This window comes from Lissotriton vulgaris, chromosome 2_1 (assembly GCF_964263255.1).
Source record: "Lissotriton vulgaris chromosome 2_1, aLisVul1.2, whole genome shotgun sequence".
Classification (NCBI taxonomy): domain Eukaryota; kingdom Metazoa; phylum Chordata; class Amphibia; order Caudata; family Salamandridae; genus Lissotriton; species Lissotriton vulgaris.
In genome coordinates this window covers 866609741-866630772 of record NC_141687.1, presented here as the reverse complement: position 1 = coordinate 866630772, position 21032 = coordinate 866609741, and positions in this window count along the sequence as shown.

Below are 21032 nucleotides of genomic sequence, written 5' to 3'. Positions count from 1 at the left end.
TGCATCCCCGTGTTCCTGTGCTGGGGGGGCAACCGGGGGTGGGGGGGGCACAACGGATCCTTGCCTGCTGGAGGTGGCAACATGTGAGACACGACGATTGGCTTGAGCTGGGCCCACTCTGAAGACGCCTCCCGCTACTTCTGCCATAATCGCAAGTAGATCCCCACCGGAGGACGACCCAGTGCAACAGCTGGGGAGGGCCCCACTCCGACAGGGGTACGATCTTGGCACTGTGGTGCCTTTGGGCCAGGCAGCCTCCTGCGATATTGCTGGATCCCCTCCCCCACCTCCCTCTGTACAACGTGAATAACCGGGCCTGGTCTAGCACCACTCGGGACATTGGAGAGGCACACTGGGCTCACCCGGGCACCAAGGTGGCATATTTATTCTTGGCAAAAGACACAACTGGTGCGGTTCTGTCATAGGTGCACCCTTGGGTCCCGACCACAACACACCAAGGCAATATCACCGAAGTGCTCCAGTACACAACCCTGGGATTTGGTCCCTGAGTAGTCTGACGATCCCCCCAGGGTGCTACGAAGTAGACCTCCCACACCTGCCGGAGCTCTAACACTAAAGGGTGCCCTAGCAGCAGCGCTCCGTGAGTGCAGAGGAACCCTTCCTTGACGTTCAAGATGGGCAGAGGGGACAAAACCCAGAACAAGTTATCCTTCGCTCAAAGACGCTCTCAATCACAGGAGACCCCGGGGGAGGGCAGAATCAGCACACTCGCGAAGGAGGACTCGGCCTCGGGTCTGGATATTAAGACTATGTTATTAGCTATGGAGAAAGGCCTCCAACACAACATGACATCTCTGGGGGCAAAAATAGACGCCCTTACATACAGGATGGACAGGATGGCAGAGCTCATAGATACACATGCAGAGAGACTTGACATGTCTGAGAGAAGGCTTACGGAGGTGGAGGAGGCCCAAACAGAGCTGGATATAGACCGCAAAATAGTCAAGAAAATGATGCAAACGCTACAGGATAAAACAGAGGACTTAGAGGCCCGCTCACGTCGGTGTAACCTACGGATCACGGGTCTGCCGGAATCAACACCAACGGGCAACATGAAGAAATTTGTGGAGAAACTGCTGGTCACTCTTCTTGGCGAGGAGGTCTTCTCCACAATGTTTGTTGTGGAACGAGCCCATCGTTCACTGGGCCCTCGCACGCGACCGGTAGCGCCGCCGCGCCCCAAAATAGCCAAGCTTCTCAACTACAGAGACAGAGACGCTGCGCTCAAAACGGCCAGAGAAAAGCAGACACTACGATTTGAGGGCTCCGAGATCTCACTATACCCTGACTTTACTGCTAGGGTGCAGGAAGCCCGCAAGCACTTTGCCCCGTTCAAACGCCAGCTTAGAGACTTGGGGCTTGACTATGCAATGCTATACCCAGCAAAATTGAGGGTCAACCGACAAGGACACTCACACCTATTTACTGACCCGAAAGCCCTGCAGCAGGCACTCAAGGGATGGATGAGGGAAAATCGGAATGACAGATCCAGCCCGCCACACGGAGAGAATGAAACCAGTCAGCTTGATGAGCAGGAGTAAAATCTACCTGAGTAACTGCCCCCGCTGGACACTAATGATGGACATTTCTGTAATTGACGATACCAGTTAGAGGGGCGCTCTTCGCACTGGTCTGCTGCTCTACAGGTTGCCTTGAGAGTTGAAGGCTGGAGCCTATGAGATCCGCAGCACCCACCACGCTGATTGAGACTGTGATGTGTCCGCAATGGCCATCAGTACTGCAATTACGATATAATGGCTCTGAGAGCTTGCCTGGTGGGACGGCATGTTATAGATATTTGAGACATGTTGAGAGGGGTAATAGAGGTAAAATGAGGGCTTTTTCCAGATGAAACTGTAAGCACATGCCGGTTGATAGTACGAGGCCGCAATTGACGCATAAGAGGTGCTACTGCGTGGAGCTGAATTTGTGAGTTTTGTTACTGGTGCCACTGCACCGCACACTGGTTGTATGGTAACCTTGGCCCCGCGTGCAAAGCACCTTGTTGACCTCTAGGAGGTCTAGATGTTTCGGTTTGAGGTTGGGTGGGGGTGGGTTGCAGCGGGTTCGGTCGGGCCAGGTTGGGGGCGGTCCACTGTGGGAGGTGGGTGGGGGAAGTTCTGGTTGGGGCCTGGAAGGGGGGGAAGGGAGTTATGGGAGTTATGGGTTCAGTTTTCCACACACACAGAGCAAGGTAAACACGCATGAGGTTCCACACCACAGAGACCTTAAAATTAGGCACAATGTCAGGCACCACTGATTCAGGCACTACCCAATCCACAGCCACGATGAGGGCCCTTACATGGAATGTTAGGGGACTAAACGACCATCGTAAGGTCAGGAAGGTCCTGAGTTATTTACAGCGTTAACAGGTTGATATTGCTCTCTTCCAGGAGACCCACCTTCCAGCAACAAGCAGAATACTGCGAAGTAGGGGCCTCAAGGGTAATAGTGCGGTATCAGGATTTACCTCCCACACCAGAGGAGTGTTAACCCCAAATCCAAACTTACGCAGACACTCCTTGGAGCGAAATGGTTGGTCGCTATGTGGTCACAAGATGTGTAGGCCAGGGGCTAGACCTTATAGTCCTCAACGTGTACGGACCAAACTATGACTCCCCGACTTCTACCAGTCACATGCGGAGATTGCTAGACGCTACAACGCTGCCCACTATTTATGGGGTGGAGATTTTAACTTAGTGATGGACCCGGGGGGCGCTAGAGGGTGCACACGCTAATGGCCGCACTTCCGTGAGGCTCTGGCTGCCTGGCCAGTAAAATCCTGAAATTATCCGCTTCCCCTGCGTGCTGAAGCCTACAAACCGCACCGAGTGCGAGGCTGAAGGTCCTGCCGGTCCTGTCCGACTTTGGAGGGAATTGGAGACGCTGGGCCCGAGTTATGGAGCGGTGAGCGGCCACCGGATCAGGGCGACGCGGAGAGCAGCGGAGGTGCACCGGGAGCTGACCTACGCGAGGCCGCGGCTTCCCACGAGGCAGGTGGGCCTCGAAACCCCTGACGGCGGCCTGCGGAGAGGGCGGCCGAAGGACGATCTGAAGGAGGCTGACGGAGGTGAGTCTTGCCGCCCCCTGTGAGCACCGGGGCGGGGGACGGACGGGACACCCCTTTTTTTCTGCCACCGGGTGGCGATCCCGTTCACCTCGGAGCGCAGCGCCTGGCTCTGCCGGAGGGAAGAGGGACGCACCCGGCCATTGTACCTGCCCCTCCGACTGCATCCTTGACTGGCCTGCTGGACACTGCTGGCGTCAGGCACAGGGGCTAGAAGCCCGGAGGATCACCCGGCAGATCGAGCTGGCGATCGCACACTGGACCGGAGCTGCACTGGCGTCATTGCGCTACCCTCCACTGCCGGTGGGCCTGCACCTTTCAATCCTGCACGGTGCTGCTGAAACGGGCTGAGCGCTTGATCCCCAGGGCGCCCTGGTCACTGCATCTGGGACGGGGATTCACTACCCCACCTCCTACTTTAACCTACCCTGATAGAACTCGGCGCAGTGAGGGTGACTGGCTGGAGGGCCCTGAACTGGTGGGGAGACGTCTACTAACCAAGCGTCAGTGTCCGGCCCCGGACGGCGTCACCGGACTGAACACCATGGGCAAAAACGACGCCAAACAGGCGAAACTGTCCTTTGAGGCCGCGCCCACCAAGAAGCCATTGCGAGGCGCTACGGCCTCTCATGGGGCCCCAGGACCATCGGCTGCTGATACATCTCCTGCGTCGACCGCTCCAGAGCTGCGTCTGCTTTTTGACGAGATGCGTCAGGGCTTCGCAACGATCGTAGATAAGGTAGACCGCTTATCTTCCAGGATGGACGGAGTTGCACAAAAGTTGGAAGCCCACGAGGAGCGGCTCACGGAGGCGGAGCGGCGCATCTCAACTGCGGAGGACGTATCCAACACTCATGACACACGGCTCACCCGGATGGATAATATCCTAAGGGTAATCGCAGCTAAGAACGAGGAATTGGAAGCCAGGAGTAGACGCAATAACATCCGCGTCACGGGGGTTCCAGAATCCACCAACACAGGTCGGATGGAAGACTACGTGGAGCGTATCCTGACCACCGCCATAGGTAAAGAGGCCTTCTCCAGCCAGTTCATTGTGGAACGGGCGCACCGCTCTCTGGGTCCAGTCCCTAAGCCAGGGGCACAGCCTCGACCTATTATAGCCCGCTTACTCAATTACCGCGACAGGGATGCGGCGCTGAGGGCGGCCCGGACTACTCGGAACTTGGCCTGTGACGGGGTACAGTTCTCAATATACCCAGACTTTACGCCCATGGTACAGGACCAGCGTAGAAAATTCCTGGATGTAAAGAAGAAACTTATGGATATGCAGATTGACTACGCCCTCCTGTATCCGGCACGCCTCAGGGTGACCCATCAGGGCAAACAGCATTTCTTTTCGAACCCGCAACAGGCCGAAGACTACGTAAAAAGGCTCCGGGCGGCCAGGAGGGAAAGGCGCAATGATGAGGAGGAGGAAGCCGCGGAACATCAAGCCGAACAAGGAGACTAGTAGTGGGGAGACTTCTGCTCGACTGCTAGATAACTACTCAATGCACTATGGGTACGGCTTTCGGAAGTTGTGGGTCCTAGAGGATGAACCTGGCCTGCACTACATATGGTGATGTCACTGAGAACTATCTGGCCTCATGAGGGGACTGCTGCCGGGCGACTGACAGCTGCTCATCGCATTTTACTGTTCTTTTTTTCTTTTGCCGAAGCCGTGCAGAGGCATGTCATGGTGGAAGGACATATGGATTTTGGAAAGATTTACGAATGACGAGGGCTTCTTCCCTTCTTGTTTTTTATTCCTTTTTTTGGATGTGTACATTGCTGACCCTGGCGGTGGCCGGGAGACGGAGATTTGCACGAGAGATGAGGCCCTTTGCCACCGACACGTTGCTGGTCGTTGCCCAAGCACATTTGCCCGACCTCCGGATGGAGGAGCACATTTGAGTTGCATTGAGGTGTCGGGGGGGGCTTTGGCCTGCAGGGGCGATACAAACCAGGCACCACCCCACCTTCTCTGTCTTTCCCGTATGCTGCATGCGGATGGGGAGGGGAGTGTTGGGGTGTTTCAGTGTGGACCTCTTTTGCTCCCGATAGGGAATTCCCCACATGGTTTTTCTAATGTTCTGGGACACATGGGTTGGGGCGGGGGGGAGGGACAAGGTACTGGCAAGTTTGAGTTGCTTCAGTGGGAGGGGGGAGGGGACGGACAGTCAGGGTTGGGTGACTGTGCGCGTGAAGGGGAGTATAGTTCTTTTGTTAAGCTGCTAGTTGTTCGAAGTGGCGAGTTTGATGCGTATGGCAATTGTGGCGAGAATGCAGGTGGTACGGATGACATGTATGGGAGTATGGTTGATTGGGGGGGGAGGTTGCACTTGACGGCGGAGTTGGCGACGAATGGTACTGGTCGATTCAGAGCTGGGGCATTGGCTACCGGCTTCATACTGGGACTGAAAGACATCTATAGGCGATAATGTGTTGGATAAAGTTGTCATATTGTCTTGGAATGTCCGCGGACTCAATGATCCCCGTAAATGCAGAAATGTGCTTGCATATCTAGATCGGCACCAGGTGCAAATAGCTATGCTCCAGGAAACCCACCTTAGGCCGGGTGGTACTCCCAAGTTTGCGAGTCGGTGGGCTTGTGAAAGAGAGTTTTCCTCTTATTCTACATATTCTAGGGGGACGGTAATACTGGTCAATAAGAAACTTCCATTCCAAAAGCTGGGTGTGCGACTGGATAAGGAGGGGAGGTATGTCATCCTTTGGGGGAGACTAGGATCTGATGTAATAATGCTTGTGAACTGCTATGCACCAAATGTCGACACTCCTGGATTTTTCTTGTCATTGTGGGGCCACATGTTGGAGATTGAGGCTGCGCACATTGTCTGGGGGGGGGACTTTAACTTATCATTACATGACACGATGGATAGATCCGACGGTAGTGGACATTACAACATGAACGCCACGAACACGCTTCAGGGGATACTTACGGAGGCGGCACTGGTAGACAGTTGGAGGCACACGCACCCGGCACTCAGAGAAGGCACTCACTTTACAGCACATGCGCGTTCATGGGCAAGGATTGATTATTGCTTCATCTCACGGGGACTTGCTGGGGGACTAGTGCAAGCGAAACATTTGCCTCGCACCTATTCGGACCACTGTCCAATATTGACCGTTCTTGAGGTACCCGGGCACACTAGGGTGAGACCGCCATGGCGGCTCTTCCCCTCGGCCTTGCTAGATCCCGTCTTTAAACACGAACTTGGAGAAGAGATCGAAGCCTTTTTCCCTAGAAACAAGGGTTCTGTGGAGAAAGTCGAAACAATCTGGGAGGCGTTTAAAGTTACCGTCAGGGGCGTCACAATCTCTAAAAGCTGCGGGATATTGCGGAGCATAGTGCGCACTCTACACACACTCGAGGGGGAACTTAGGGCGTTAGAGGTGGAAATGGCGGGAAATACCAGTCCTGAGTTGGCAGCAAGATTCAGAGCTAAACTGTCGACTTATGAGGAGGAGGCGGCCAGGGTGGTAAAATTCCGAGGTAAATATTGGACAGCTAGACGGTACTGCGAGGGGGACCGACCGGGGAAGGTATTGGCGGCGCTCACGAGGCACCAACGCTTTGCCTCTCATATCCTAGAGATCTCTGATAAGGAGGGGAAGATACATCAGGATTCTGAGTGGATTCGGGACACCTTCCTGCAACACTACAGACGCCTATACTCCACACAACAGGAGGGAGAAGTAGAGTTCGGTAATTACCTGGACGATATAGCGCTCTGCTGGTTGAGTGACGGGGACAGGGGGTTCTTAGGGTGCCCTTTCGAACTGGACGAGGTCCGGGAAGCGATCATGTCCCTCAGTAATGGCAAAGCGGCTGGGTTGGACGGCCTACCGGCCGAATTCTATAAATGTTATATCGACATAATGGCGCCGGTATTGAAAGAGGTCTTCGAGGAATCGCTGGAGGTGGGGATTTTGCCGGGGTCCATGAGAGAGGTGGCGATCACCTCACTGTTGAAGCCGGGTAAGGATCCGAAGGACACTGATTCCTATAGACCCCTGTCCTTACTGAACTGCGACGCGAAGATACTTGCGAAAGTTTTGGCTACTAGGTTATCCCTGTTGATGACTAAACTTGTACTTCCGGACCAATCTGGATTTGTTCCAGGGAGGGCCACGTCCCACAATCTGCGCACGTTGTTCTCGTTAATCCCCACCATCGCTCCCGAATTGCCGGTTGCTGCTGTGTTTCTGGACGCCACCAAGGCGTTCGACTCGGTGGAATGGGGATACCTGCTGGCCATCCTGGGTAGGATGGGGTTCCCCCGGATATTCATCGCTTGGGTGACATTGCTATACACTTCCCCAGTCGCTAGAATCGTCATCAATGGGGTGCTGTCGAAACAGATGCCGATAACGAGAGGCACTAGGCAGGGATGCCCTTTGTCGCCCTTACTATTCGCCCTGGCGATAGAACCGCTGGCCTGCAGGATACGACAACTGCACAAAGACAGGGCCTTTTACTGCAACCAGCGGCAGATAGGCATCTCCCTCTATGCAGATGATGTCACACTGTATGTGCGCCACCCGCAAGATAACCTCAATCCACTTTTGAGAGAATTTGTAGCGTTTGGAGGGATATCTGGAGTACATATTAATTGGCAAAAGTCACAACTCTTCCCCCTCATGGCATCGGTCACCCAATTTCCGCTGGACTACCCCTTGGAGTGGTGCAGCTCTGACTTGAAGTATCTGGGGATTACAATATCGCTGGACAAGGCTGACACCATCCGATTAAACTACGGCGTAGCCATCACACGACTGACTGACAATATCACGCGTTGGCTGGCACTTCCCCTTTCGATGGCAGGTAGGGCCTCCCTGATCAAGATGGTCGTCCTCCCGCGATTCTTATATTTATTCCAAAATATACCGTATTACCCAGGCGCCTATTTTTTCAAAAGACTTCGCTCTGAACTGCTTCGCCTGTTTTGGGGTGGTAAACAACCGCGCATCAGGTGGTCGGTCCTTACGCAGCCGTATGACAGAGGCGGCTTTGATGTGCCCGACCTGGAAATTTATTACCTGAGGGCACAGGCGCAACATGCTTACTACTGGATACGGCCCGTTCCTTTTATGCCACAGGTCGCCGCGGAGGACTGGGTAGTGCACCCACTGCCTCTTGAGGGCATGCTAATGGGAGAGGTTGGAGATGTTGAGACGCCCGCCACTACTGTGACTTGCACGATCGATGCCTGGCGGAGGGTGACCAAAATGCTGGACGCCCCCCTACTGTATTCGCCGGCACTGCCACTGGCGTATCATCCGAGACTATCACTCCTGCTGGAGGGAGGTTTCCGTTCGATGTGCCGCCGCATAAATCTTACCACGTGGGGTGACCTCTTTCAGGATGGCCTATTCCGCACCAAGGACCAGCTGTTCCAGATTACCCCCCCGACGCCTATGGAGGTGTTCTATTACATCCGGCTACGTCAGGGTATGCGAGATATTCTCCCTAACTTCCCGGAGGAACCAGGGACGGTACTGCCGTTACATGTTATGCTCGTATCAGATGGGAGGCACTTGGTGTCTAAACTCTATGCTGCCGTTCGAGAACACCGACCGATCTCCCTGGCTAAGGCTCGGACTGACTGGGATTCGGAACTACCAGCCGCCCTCACAGACGACCAGTGGAAATATTGCTGCTCGGTCACGGCTAGAATATCCCCCAGCTCTCGAATGAAAATTATCCATTATAAGTTTGTGCAAAGGTGCTATTACACGCCGGTCAGAAAATTGAGATTTGGCCTCTCAACGGATGATAGATGTGCTAGATGTCGCATGGAAGGCGCAGGGTTCCTGCATCTGGCTTGGGATTGTGGGGCAATACAGACCTACTGGGGCCAGGTGCACGATGCCCTTCAGGTGATGATAGCCGGCCCTCTCCCGTTGGACCCGATAGTGATGATCTTGGGTCATACCAAGGATGTGCCCAGAGCGGATCGCAAGTTTGTTGACATCGCGCTATTACTCGCTAAACGGAGGGTTGCTTGCAGATGGGGGAGGGGTAGAGCGCCAAAGTTCAAGGAATGGCTGGATGACCTCCAACACTGTCAGGAACAGTATGGCGTCTATACGGAACTGATGCCAGCCCGATGTGCTCCCAGTGACATCTGGTCCCCTTTACGGTTATACTGGTTGGCTCAGGAGATGCACAACGACTCCTCTGGGGATGATGACCTGGACCCTGGCCCATGAGCGCATTGACACTGTACATTGCAATTGCCTCACTACATCCGCACTACATGCTACATATGGGGACACCTACATTGAGAAACGTCGATAGACCCGGGGATGAAGAGCGGGGGAGGGGATCTTGGTCAGAATGGGTCATGAGACACAACGCCTGAGTCAATTGTCCCACACCTCCCTCTTGGAAGTGACGCTGCGGGCGGAGGGGATATACACGCATCATTTAATGTAGTGGCGAGGGACGGCTGATGACGAATTGGTGGAAAGGCATGGCGCACCGCCCTTAGTCGACAATCATGGGGTCCAGGCACAAACACGTCACACGCTGAGATGCAGTGCTGAGCTACGCACGCTAGATACGCATAGCTAACGACACTGAGTGGGTTCACGTAGCTAGCTATCAGGTATGGACAGAGATGATGCGGGGCTGGGATGGACAGTGCCACTATACCTGTGTTGCTCAGGCCCCATGGTAGCGCAAGGGGATGTAGTCTCCCAGCCTGAACTACTCCTTGTTCCTCCCCCGCTTCCCCCCCCCCCCGTACCCCGGATGAATGAGACGCGATGCCCATACTCGACTAGCAGCCTAATGTGACACATTGGGAACTGTATATGTAAAGTGCTGTTTGCAATGTTAAAATGGAACTTGTACACGTGTTCGTCTTCCTCTCGATTGCTGGTCCCATACTGTTATACGAAATTGTACATGCTGTGATGGTCATGCCTTTGTGTTGTATGCATCTAATAAAGGTTTAAAAAAAAAAAACTTAGTGATGGACCCGACCCTAGATAGATCTTCCGGTCCCCTACGTAGGCCGTCTGCGACATCGCTCACTCTACACAGCATGCTCACCGGCCATGACTTAGAGGATGTGTCGGGATCGAGACACGCAGAGAAGGGGGGGTACTCGCATTATTCAGCTTATTATGACATTCATATCAGAATAGATTATTGGCTGATTTCCTCTTCTATGATGGGCCAGGTTCAAAACTGTAGGATACTGCCACGCACCTTATCGGACCATTCTCCGGTCCTTTTAGTGCTTGAAGCCCCTAGGAGAACCATCCCACCGTTTACATGGCGCTTCCCACCGTATTCCCTTCTGGATCCTCTATTCCGCGGTGAGATCGCGGAAGCTATCGATGTCTTCTTCGAAGCCAATATTGACTCGGTGGATGACTTCAAGTTGTATGGGAGGCCTTCAAGGTCTACATACGAGGCATAGTAATGACCAAACACTCCGGGGTCCTCCGTGCCATTAGACAACGGCTGACTGATTTGGAACGACGGCTGGGGCAGCTGGAGCAGTGACAGCTAAGCCAGTTCGACACAGACGTTGCAGACGAGATTAAGGCCCTCCTGTCAGAATACCACGAGGAGGCTGACAGGGAAGTTAAATATATGGGCAAATATGTGACAGCTAGGGTGTACGGTGAGGAGGGGAGACCGCGCTTGGTGTTAGCTAGAGTGATGAAAGGAAAGAGAGGGAGACATCAGGTGACGGAGATGAGAACGAAGGAGGGCGTTGCCCTTACGGATGAACTAGAAATTGCCCACCTATTCAGTGCCTTCTATTCAGATTTATACTCTTCCAAGAGTGACGACGTAGATGATGAAAGAGCACTAAACGCATTTCTTTAAATGGGAAACACAGGGTGATCCACTTTAAATATCTCAATAGAGTCTACTACACCCCGGAACGTCTACACAGATACGGACTCCACGACTCTGCGGAGTGTGACCGGTGCCGCATATCACCGGCGGATTTCTACCACATAGCATGGCAGTGTCCGGGTGTGCAGGCCTTCTGGGTTTCTATCTTTGCTGAGATAAGCAGGATTGTGGAGTCCGAACTGGCTCTCGACCCAGCGCTAGCGCGGTTAGGTTACTCTAGAAAATTGCCGGCCGAATTCCGAAGACTGGTAGATATGGGAATGTTAATAGCTAGACGAGTGGTGGCGCTTTACTGGATGAGAGGCCCGGTGCCTACCACCAAACGCTGGGCTCATGACATGCTATATTGTTGCACGCAGTCTGAGAACTATAGTAAGCTTCTCCCTCCATCGTGCAGCCCAAAGAATTTCTGGGGCCTATACCAGAGCTACATCGGCGGTGCTGCTGCCACATGTGCCCCTGGGGAGATCAGTGGGGACATAGCGAGATCTCCTGTCCCTTCTGATGGCTCTGTGCGACTACGCGCAACATCTCCAACAGCGCATGACTCCGAGGGAGGACTTGAAAGTATGAGTGTGATTTTTGTGTCTATCCACCCAGCTGGGTCCCCTGTGGATCAGTAAAGTCTCCTCTAATGGCAAGCCTGAGGTATTGAGGGAGGTGGGTGGAGGTGGAAGGGGAACGCCATGGTCAGTACGACTCTATGTTTTCAGTATAGTCCTTCTACTGTTATGATATCACACGCCGCCTGCCCGGATCTGGGTTGTTGGCTCCAAGGCTGTGTCACGAGTGTGTCGGAACTTTGCTAACTGTGGACTTGACTTGATGCGCATTGTGTGTTACTTTGGAGGGGAGGGGGGGAACATGTAGACGCCATGTTTTATGCTTGCACAAACTTAATAAACAAAGTTAATAAAAAAATTTTTAAAAAACGCTTGTCGCAGCCATCACTGTTTTGGCATGTGGAACTTTCAGCCTGTTTTGAACACCACAGACAGTTGAAAATTACATTGCTCGCTTTTGCAGACGCCACTCTGCCGCAGGCCTTTTTGGGGCTGCTCTCTAGGGTTCAAAAGAAGAAAGATTGACAATCCGCTAGTAGAAGAAATAAAATACATCATTATGTAGCTGACTGTGCAGAACATTTTCTTACTAACCTCTGCATTTTCACCGCCCTCTGCGGGTCGCTAATGTCCTGCAATGCCCCATCATCTTTGACGCTTGTACCCGGCTGTTGCACATTGACCTTCTCAGAAGCTGTATCCTCCTGAAGGACCATGTCTTCATAGACGGGTGTGTTAGGTGGAGCTATCAATTCTTCATCTTCCTCCATGTCCACAAAACTGGAGCCAGCAAACACGCTGCCACTACACGAGCCCTCACTTTCGCTGCTGTCGCCCATAATCGGGGACATCCCGCATACGCAATCCTTGAGAATGAGTTCTTCCATAGGTCGACAAAGGCCATTGTCAAAACCAGTAACGTCGCAGCCCATATCCTTAAGTATTTCTTGCTGAGCATTCTCGTCCATTACCAGGGGTGTTAAGCTGCAGTAATATAGTGGCCTGGGAGCCACCCAACACTGGTCTTTTCAAGAGCGGGCTGCATCTCTTCATTTTGCTGTGGGCACCTTTTCGTATTCAAGCGTCTGCTTGCTGTACAAGGCTCTTAAGGATGCCTAATATGTATCCTAAACAGTCTCTAAAAGGGGGTGTACACCTCTACACAACATCAAGGGCATACAGTCTTCATAGGGCTCTTGTTCGCTGATGTCTCCAAAAACGGCCCCGCCCTATGAGAGACCACCCCTTGGGTCAAATGGGCACCTACATCCCTCATGAGGTTTTGGGACCTGTCACTTTTAAGGACACATCGAGGGGGGCGTGGCACCTGTCAATTTTGGGGACACGCATGACGAGCAAAGGTATCCTGACTTTCTACTATCATGCACAAACCTATACCAGACAAGTCTAGTTTCTAGGCACGAGTAGACAACAGTTGGGAGCTTATAATTTTTGCATTGACTCTATAGACTACTCGGTTTACTTTCTGTGCTTCAGGAGTTTGCCGTCTATTGCTCTTGTGTGGACTGTATGTAATACTCACCAGTCACCTAATACTGCCTCCATGGGTCTGGCTTTGTAGGTCTTGGCTACATCTACATAGCATATTGCATGTGAATTTTCTGATCCACATAATTTGGGGGCTTCCACCAGGGAACAGAAACTGGCCCTGGTAAACTGCTCAGCTGCCCCCCCTCCCTCTGGGGTGAGGGGAGTGCAGCCAAGCAGTTTGCGACGGCCGGTTTATGATGATTTTGTTACAGGGGGCCGATATTGCCAACCCCCGGTAACAAAAACGGCCCCCAGGGGCCCAAAACGCCCCCCCACCCTAGCGGCCTACCGCGGAAACGCCTGGTGCCCACTATAGCCAGTCCGGCCCTGGCTTCCACTCCTGTTTACAGACCACCCAAAGACAGTTTGTGTCTGTATCAACTGTGTCTAGTCTCACACTCTGAAATGCTTCATGAGTAGGCACGGAGACGCTGCTGCACTGTATTTAAAGCAGGCCCCTTAACGCCATACATCTCACACATCATTATAGGCCAATGTACAGCTTACATCCTTTTTAACCATGTACTCTGAAAGGGCGACTAGCAACCAGGTACAGATTGGAAGTGTTTTATTACCAGGGCATAAAGCCCTACAAAATGCTGTAGTGCATTAGAATATAATAATCTCTGGTGGTTTAACATGGCTTCCTGTGGGTTGCTTCTAAGTCACTTCTGTTTTAACTACCTTATGATACTCTAGTGATTTACCTACATTGAATCAGAGCGCTTCAAGACCTCGCTACTGATATGAAGTGCTACCTAAATAATACAACAGGACTACATAGAAAAGTGCATTAGGCCTCACAAGAGATATGGAAAATGCTGTATGTATATATTCAAATATATTTTATGAGATTATGATATGCCTTTGTGTCCCCGCTTTTCTTTGCCTTATTTCTAATATTGAAGGTGACTCTTTTAGAGACCTTGCTAAGTAATAAATATCCAAAATATATTTTACCGATAAAAAGAAAATCGGGGCTTGGGAAAGTCCATATGTTTCTGCAGTAGGTAACAGGAAATAACTCTTAACAAGTGGACTATTCTTACAACGCGTGGTGATTATGACACAACTATTTATAAATATTTTCTTTTCTTCTTAGAATGGTATTCAAAACTCGTATTATTTTTAATCTTAAATTAAGAAGTATCCTGTAGGCAACGATTAAGATTCTTAATCGTTGCCTACGGGATACTTCATATGAAAACAGGTCTGTTTTATGTTTTAACATTGTTCTTTCCCAGACAAAGAGAAACCCCGAGCAAGGAACGGCCCATGTCGCCTCCGAGGATCTGGCTGTGGAGGGGAGGAGAGCTGCTTTAGGGTAAACAGCATGTCTGACATGGGCTCTAACATGTGTTTTCAATTTGGCACGATTGCTGCTTTCCTTCTTGCAAGCAGCCTTGAACTCGGCTGAGTGAACTCTCCGGGAGGTACTGTAGTGTCAGCGGCTTGCAGGGCGAGAAGGGGAGATGTGGAGATGGCGAGGACAGAAGGATGGGGTGGAGGAGAACGTTATAGGGTGGTGCTGGAGAGGCGTGGGTGACGGATTGTGATACAGGCTAGTGTCGGCTGATGTGCACAGCAGAGGGTTTCAGCTGTCCCACGAGGGGTGTGGGAAAAGAGTATTTTGCTATCAGTTCGGGTAGATGCGGATTCAGAGGCCCATAAGCCTTGTTCATAGCCTTGTTCTGATCAAATTGCCATGAGAGAATCACAGGCCTCGCGGTTGAGTTGGGATATAAACTTTCAGATTTACATTTATAAAATTAATATATGTGGTGTCAAAATAGTTTAGGCACTATCAGCCAAACCCAATGCTACATTTCGTACACCTTATGCAGCTGCCTTAAGGTGCCACCACAAACGGCTACAATGAATCAACGTATAGCAACAAATATCCAAAACGATGGCTTTGCTGACACGGTAAAGGGAGCACCCAAATAGCAAAATATCTATTAGCGTGGGACTTCGAAATATCTTGCACCAGAGGAGGCCCCAATTTGGGCAGATCATGGCATTGAGGCACAAGGAGATAACGCAATTCGCTCAGGATCACCCAATATTCAAAAGGAGAAACTGGAGTACAACTGAGGCATGCTTCATTGTTCCACCACAATCTAAAATACTAGGCCACGTCTTCTCCCAGTATTTGAATTTGTAACCACTGTAGCACACCATGCCTTGAAAATGTGCAAAAAAAATGTACACCAGCATGTACTTCAACTTTACTGTATACTTTCTAGACACCTTAACATTATTATGCCTCCAAAACTCTGTTGTGTTAATTGTTATAAATAAAGCATCAACATGCGCTATGTTAAAATAATCAATTTTTTTGTGTCGCCCACCACTGATGAAGATTTTCTATTGGCGAAAAGTAGGATGAATGTTAGTCACAGGGAGTGCATAATCATGTACTTCATTTATTATGGGGCCACCAAATCCAGCCCACTAATTTATAAAGCAACACACCCGAAATATTTCCTGGAAGATGAGCGTGGGGCGACGTCAGAGGCTTCCTGCAGAGCGTCTGGGGCACCTACCACCACCCCACCCGTCAGGGTGCCCCATCCAGCCCAAGGCCTGTACATTTCTGAGAGACAGAGGTGTCTAGGGGGGGGTGTCACCACATTTTGCATGGGCCCCCGTTATTTTCCACATGCCATCTGTAAGCATTAGTTCACGGGGGCTGCATCGAAGACCCATCTATGACCCTCTCTCAAAGTAAAAGGGAAGCTACTCCCCAGACAGTACTCCAGGCCTTCACTCCCCCGCCCCATCTAAGATGCTGCATATGCAAATACGTCACGTCATTGTGTTTCACGACACCGCCTTTTAAATGTACCTTTTGGCTTCCACATCTACAAAATGCATATTATTCCTGCATCACTGTGATTGATTATTGTATTGCTGCGTTTAATGTTGCCTTACTGAATGCTTGACTGACTTAATTATGTTATGCACATTTTTGGGTCTGGCTTGACAGCGCATTGGCAAAGGAGTTATTCCTCTCTCCCCTCATGCTATTGCTTTTAGGTATGCCATTCCACTTCTTAAGGAGCAATGCGTGAGGGACTATCTTACATCTCAAAATCAATTTAAAATATTACGCATTAAAATATTTATCTTAAAGAGTTTAGATACATCATATACAAGCCATATTGTATTATATTGCTATATTAATACAACTCTTACTTGACCTATGAGGGGCGCTGAATCGCATGCCTACATAGGTTGCACACTACATCTTGTAGGGTGTGTCTTTGGTTGCATGTTGTCTTTGCTTTGATACTGTGTGGGAAGTGTTTCCATTTTCGCAGATGCTGCGTGTCAAACGCATTGTTTCAGATGACAATACCACCATCACACGGATCAAAGAAATGCATGAACGTTTCCTCCAGCGAGGATATCCAGAAACCATCCTCAAAGAGGCAGAAACCAGAGTATCTAAAATTTCAAGACATGAAAGTCTCACTAAAAGGCCCAAAGATGATTCCCAACGGATAGTTCTTGTTTCCAAATTCTCCACTTCCAGCACCATGTACAAAAGGATCATCCTTAAACATTGGCCTATTCTCCAGATGGACCCAGACTTTCGGGACATTTTTAACCAACCACCATTGTTTGCTTACTCCAGAAGCAAAAACATCCAAGAGATTTTATCTACCACTTCCACTCACCCCATCACATACAAAGGTACTCAACCATGTCTCAATTGCAGTCATTGTCACAATATCATCAAAGGCAATACTATTAGACATCCGATGAAAGGTCATCCCATCAAACTTGCAGTCAATGCCACCTGTGACACCTCGAACCTCATCTATGCACTAAAATGTCCCTGTGGAAAGCTCTACGTCGGCAAGACCGAACGTAAAATCAAAACCCGTTTGAATGAACACAAATCTAACATACGGTTGAAATATGACAAGTCCAACATCGCTACACATTTTATCGAAGCAAGACATACCATCGCTCAGCTGCAGTTCATCATCCTTGAAACTGTCACCAAAAAAGAGGGCATCAATATGAACAAATTTCTCCTGCAACGAGAACTTGAATGGATTTATCGCCTTCAGACCATCAAACCTTATGGTCTTAATGATCGTATCGAATTCAGCTGTTACCTTTAATATGCAACATCACTGTTATTGTTATTGTACCTGATATGCATTGTTCATTGTTATTCACTTACTTTCTTCCTTACATTTTTCACCTTTCCAATATGGCCGCCACAGCATGCGCCCCACCCACGCATGACTTTCACTCTAGTCCTTTCTCACTTTCCGTGATACTCACTCCCACTTATTCAGCTCCCATGGTCCACACCATTCAGGCGTCTCAGCTTTCCGGTAGTAGTGAGCCTCACTACACGCGCAGAGAAGTAAGTTCTAGATAGCACCGCCTGTGCTCACCTTCCCCGCGACCCGAGCCCTTCACCGTCTATTACCCTCGTCACGCGCTGACGCTACCCGATTACCCTTCACTCCCATCACTACCCTCAGTTTTACACCGGCCCTCACCATTGATAGACACTTTAATCGTTTTGACCCGTTTTTCTGTTGTCAATTCCTCCTCCTCACTCCGGTTTGTCTTCTTTCTAGCGCTCCTTGAAAAAGGGCCACCGGCCCGAAATGCATCGGAGGCGTTCCCCCCGCATCACCGCTACTTTACCTGTACAAGATTAACATTTCCGATATGATTAAGAATATCGATGGATTGATCTCTATCTGAAGAATTAAAATCATTTGAATGAACTCTTGAGTCATTGTTTTGAACTCCAACGTTGTGCCTCCCATAGGGGATGTATCTGCATTACGGTGCATACACCACTTTTTATTGAATCTCCGTGGTTTGACGGAACCACGACCCTTGAGAGCACACGAAGCCTATTACCTTTCACCCAACGGATCTTCACAAACCAGCTGTGCCCCTCCTTATCCCTCTTCTTCCATGTCATGTGTACCACCAGGGTGCTGTTTATCGTGTTATGGGACCAATCAATCAATCAATCAAAGACATTTATAGAGCGCACTACTTACCCGGAGGGTCTCAAGGCGCTTGGGGGGGGGGGGGGGGGGGGTGCTACTGCTCGAACAGCCAGGTCTTGAGCTTCTTCCTGAATGAGAGGTGGTCTTGGGTCAGGCGCAGGTCGGGAGGGAGGGAGTTCCAGGTCTTGGCGACCAGGTAGGAGAAGGACCTTCCTCCTGTTGTCGTTCTTCGGATGCGGGGGACGGCGGCGAGGGCGTGACTGGTTGATCGGAGATGGCGTTTGGGAGCGTAGAAGTTGATGCGGTTGTTGAGGTAGCTCGGGCCTTGATCGTGTAGGGCTTTGTGTGCGTGGGTGAGGAGACGGAAGGTGATTCTCTTGTTGACGGGGAGCCAATGCAGGTCTCTCAGATGTCCGGAGATGTGGCTGTGTCGTGGGATGTCGAGGATGAGTCTGGCTGAGGTGTTCTGGATCCGCTGGAGTCTCTTCTGGAGCTTGGCGGTGGTTCCGGCGTAGAGGGCGTTGCCGTAGTCCAGTCGGCTGGTGACGAGGGCCTGGGTGACCGTCTTCCTGGTCTCGGTGGGGATCCACCGGAAGATCTTCCGTAGCATGCGCAGGATGTTGAAGCACGACGAGGAGACGGCGTTGACTTGTCTGGTCATGGAGAGGGAGGAGTCCAGGATGAAGCCCAGGTTGCGTGCGTGAGCTTAACACTGTGATGATGGACAAGTGTGCGAGAAACTCGCTTAGTATATGGTTTTCAGTTAGCTGGCACCTTTGAGCAGCTCTGCGGGTCCATATACGGTGTTTCCTATTTTCATGGTCCACTTAGCTGGTTACATGGTTGTCCATTCTGCAATATTTTTTTTTAAGTGTATGACCCTGGGCAGTGTATGCTAAACGGAGAATGGCAGAGAGATCTGCTGGGATGGACTATGTTAAAATCATTCCATATGTGACTGTCATTGTATGGTGTCAAGAAGCTGTCACAGGATGTAGCTTGTTGGGATCTGCAGTGATGGGCTAAATTAGAAATCCTTTGTTGACCAGCACCATGTGACAGAGCTCTGCAGGTACTCCGTGCCTGACCAGTTGGTGATGGGAGGTTTATTTGCTGTGGACTGGTACAGTACTGGTTAATAACACAACCCTTAGAAGTTGTGCTGTATGTGAGTGTGTTAAGTTGTAAAATAGAATTATTATACAACCTATATGAACTACAATCAACTGCCCAACCACTGAGTGTTATGATATTACTATCAATGTGGGGTATATATTGTATTTGTATTGTAATTGCATTTTATAGTAATTATTACACCTGATCAGATGTAGAACACACATTGGCAGTGCTTTTTGCTTTGCTGAGCTCATGTATATCAGGCTTCAGGAGACTAGGCGGAGAATCAAACCCAGACCATTTTTTCAGTGTTAGCGGAACGCCATGTTTTTAATGCTTTTCGAAATGATTTAAATGAAGTAATTGGACAAAAAAGTGAACTGCAATCTTGTTCCGTAGACTGCATGCTGGAACTAAATAACTGCGCCTTCCACATAGACATGCTTGAATTTATGAATTGTGAGTTGAACCAATGAGGATGAACAAAGATACCTCACTACAAGTTATAGAACACAGTGACTTCTAATATAGGAAGGAGAAAGGCCGCATATGCATCGCTGTATATACTATAACATAATACCTTGAAAGTAATGCACTCTTTCAATGGAAGCCAGTGAAAGCCAATCAGAAGAGGACGGGTATGGAACAAACAATTTGCTTCTGGAACAAGCCTGGGTGGTTGTTTTTGCATGGCCCAACTGTGTCTTAAAAGATTATCTTGGAGGCCAAGATGGACTGCATTGGCGTAATCTAATTCAAACCTATAACTGCAGCCACAGCAAGTTTCCTTCAATCATCCTAACAAAAAGGAATACCCTTTCTTCATATTTTCACATTAGAGGGGCAGGATGATACTAATGATGGCACCTGAGACACTTTCCCACTGCCTGCAGTGATAAGACACCCATCTGCAATGCAATGCCAATGAACCCCAACACCCCCATGGCTGCTGCTGACAGTCCAATTTCATCGCTCGCCTCCATGTTAACTACCCAGGACCTTGCACCTGTTCCTGTGGAACTTTATGTTCCACCTCCCAGGTTGCTTGCTTTTTACACTCTCTGATCCCCTATCATCAACTAGACTCAACAGTGTTTTCTGCCATTAACTGCCAGTTCCTCACACATAGCCCCACCTCCACGACTTCCAGAAGATTCAGGTGCATGCTCAATTACTGTCCATTTTTTTCATCCATGACCTCATCTCTAACCACCATCTTAAGTGCTTATTTGTAGGCTTTCATTAAGAGGGCCCTAGGAAATGAGGTGGTGTTTCCTCAACCCTGGATCTACCGATTTCAGGGATACAGGTGTGGAAAGTAAAACGACAAACATGAACATTGCCTGCGCCATCTTGCTTAGCGAGAGCCTCTGCGTGTGCGTAAGCTACAACCATTTTAGACATCGCGGCCATTTCATACTCTGCTGGTCACCGATGTGTCACCCCGACCTCGCTATCATCACCCAGCGCTCTGACCAAGCTTGAACAAATGTACTGGGGTTGTAAAGCCTTGTCATCGTGACAAAGCCCCGGAGTCACTTCCCGCACCAAACCCGTTTGTCCTTTCATCCTCCATGCACGTCAAGCCCTTTTGATAACCTCCTTCACCGCACCTGGCTACTCAATCCGGTCCCAGCCACTAACCGACCCTTGCGGACATGGTTTATTACCCACACACGGCAGGGCTTGTTTCACTGACAACGGGGCCTGATTTAATCAATGACACGAACCCTTAGATCTGACCGATCTCACGTGTTTTTAGATCCTGTCGGAATGTCCAGCTGCGAGATAACGATAATATGTTAGATCTGGGTGGG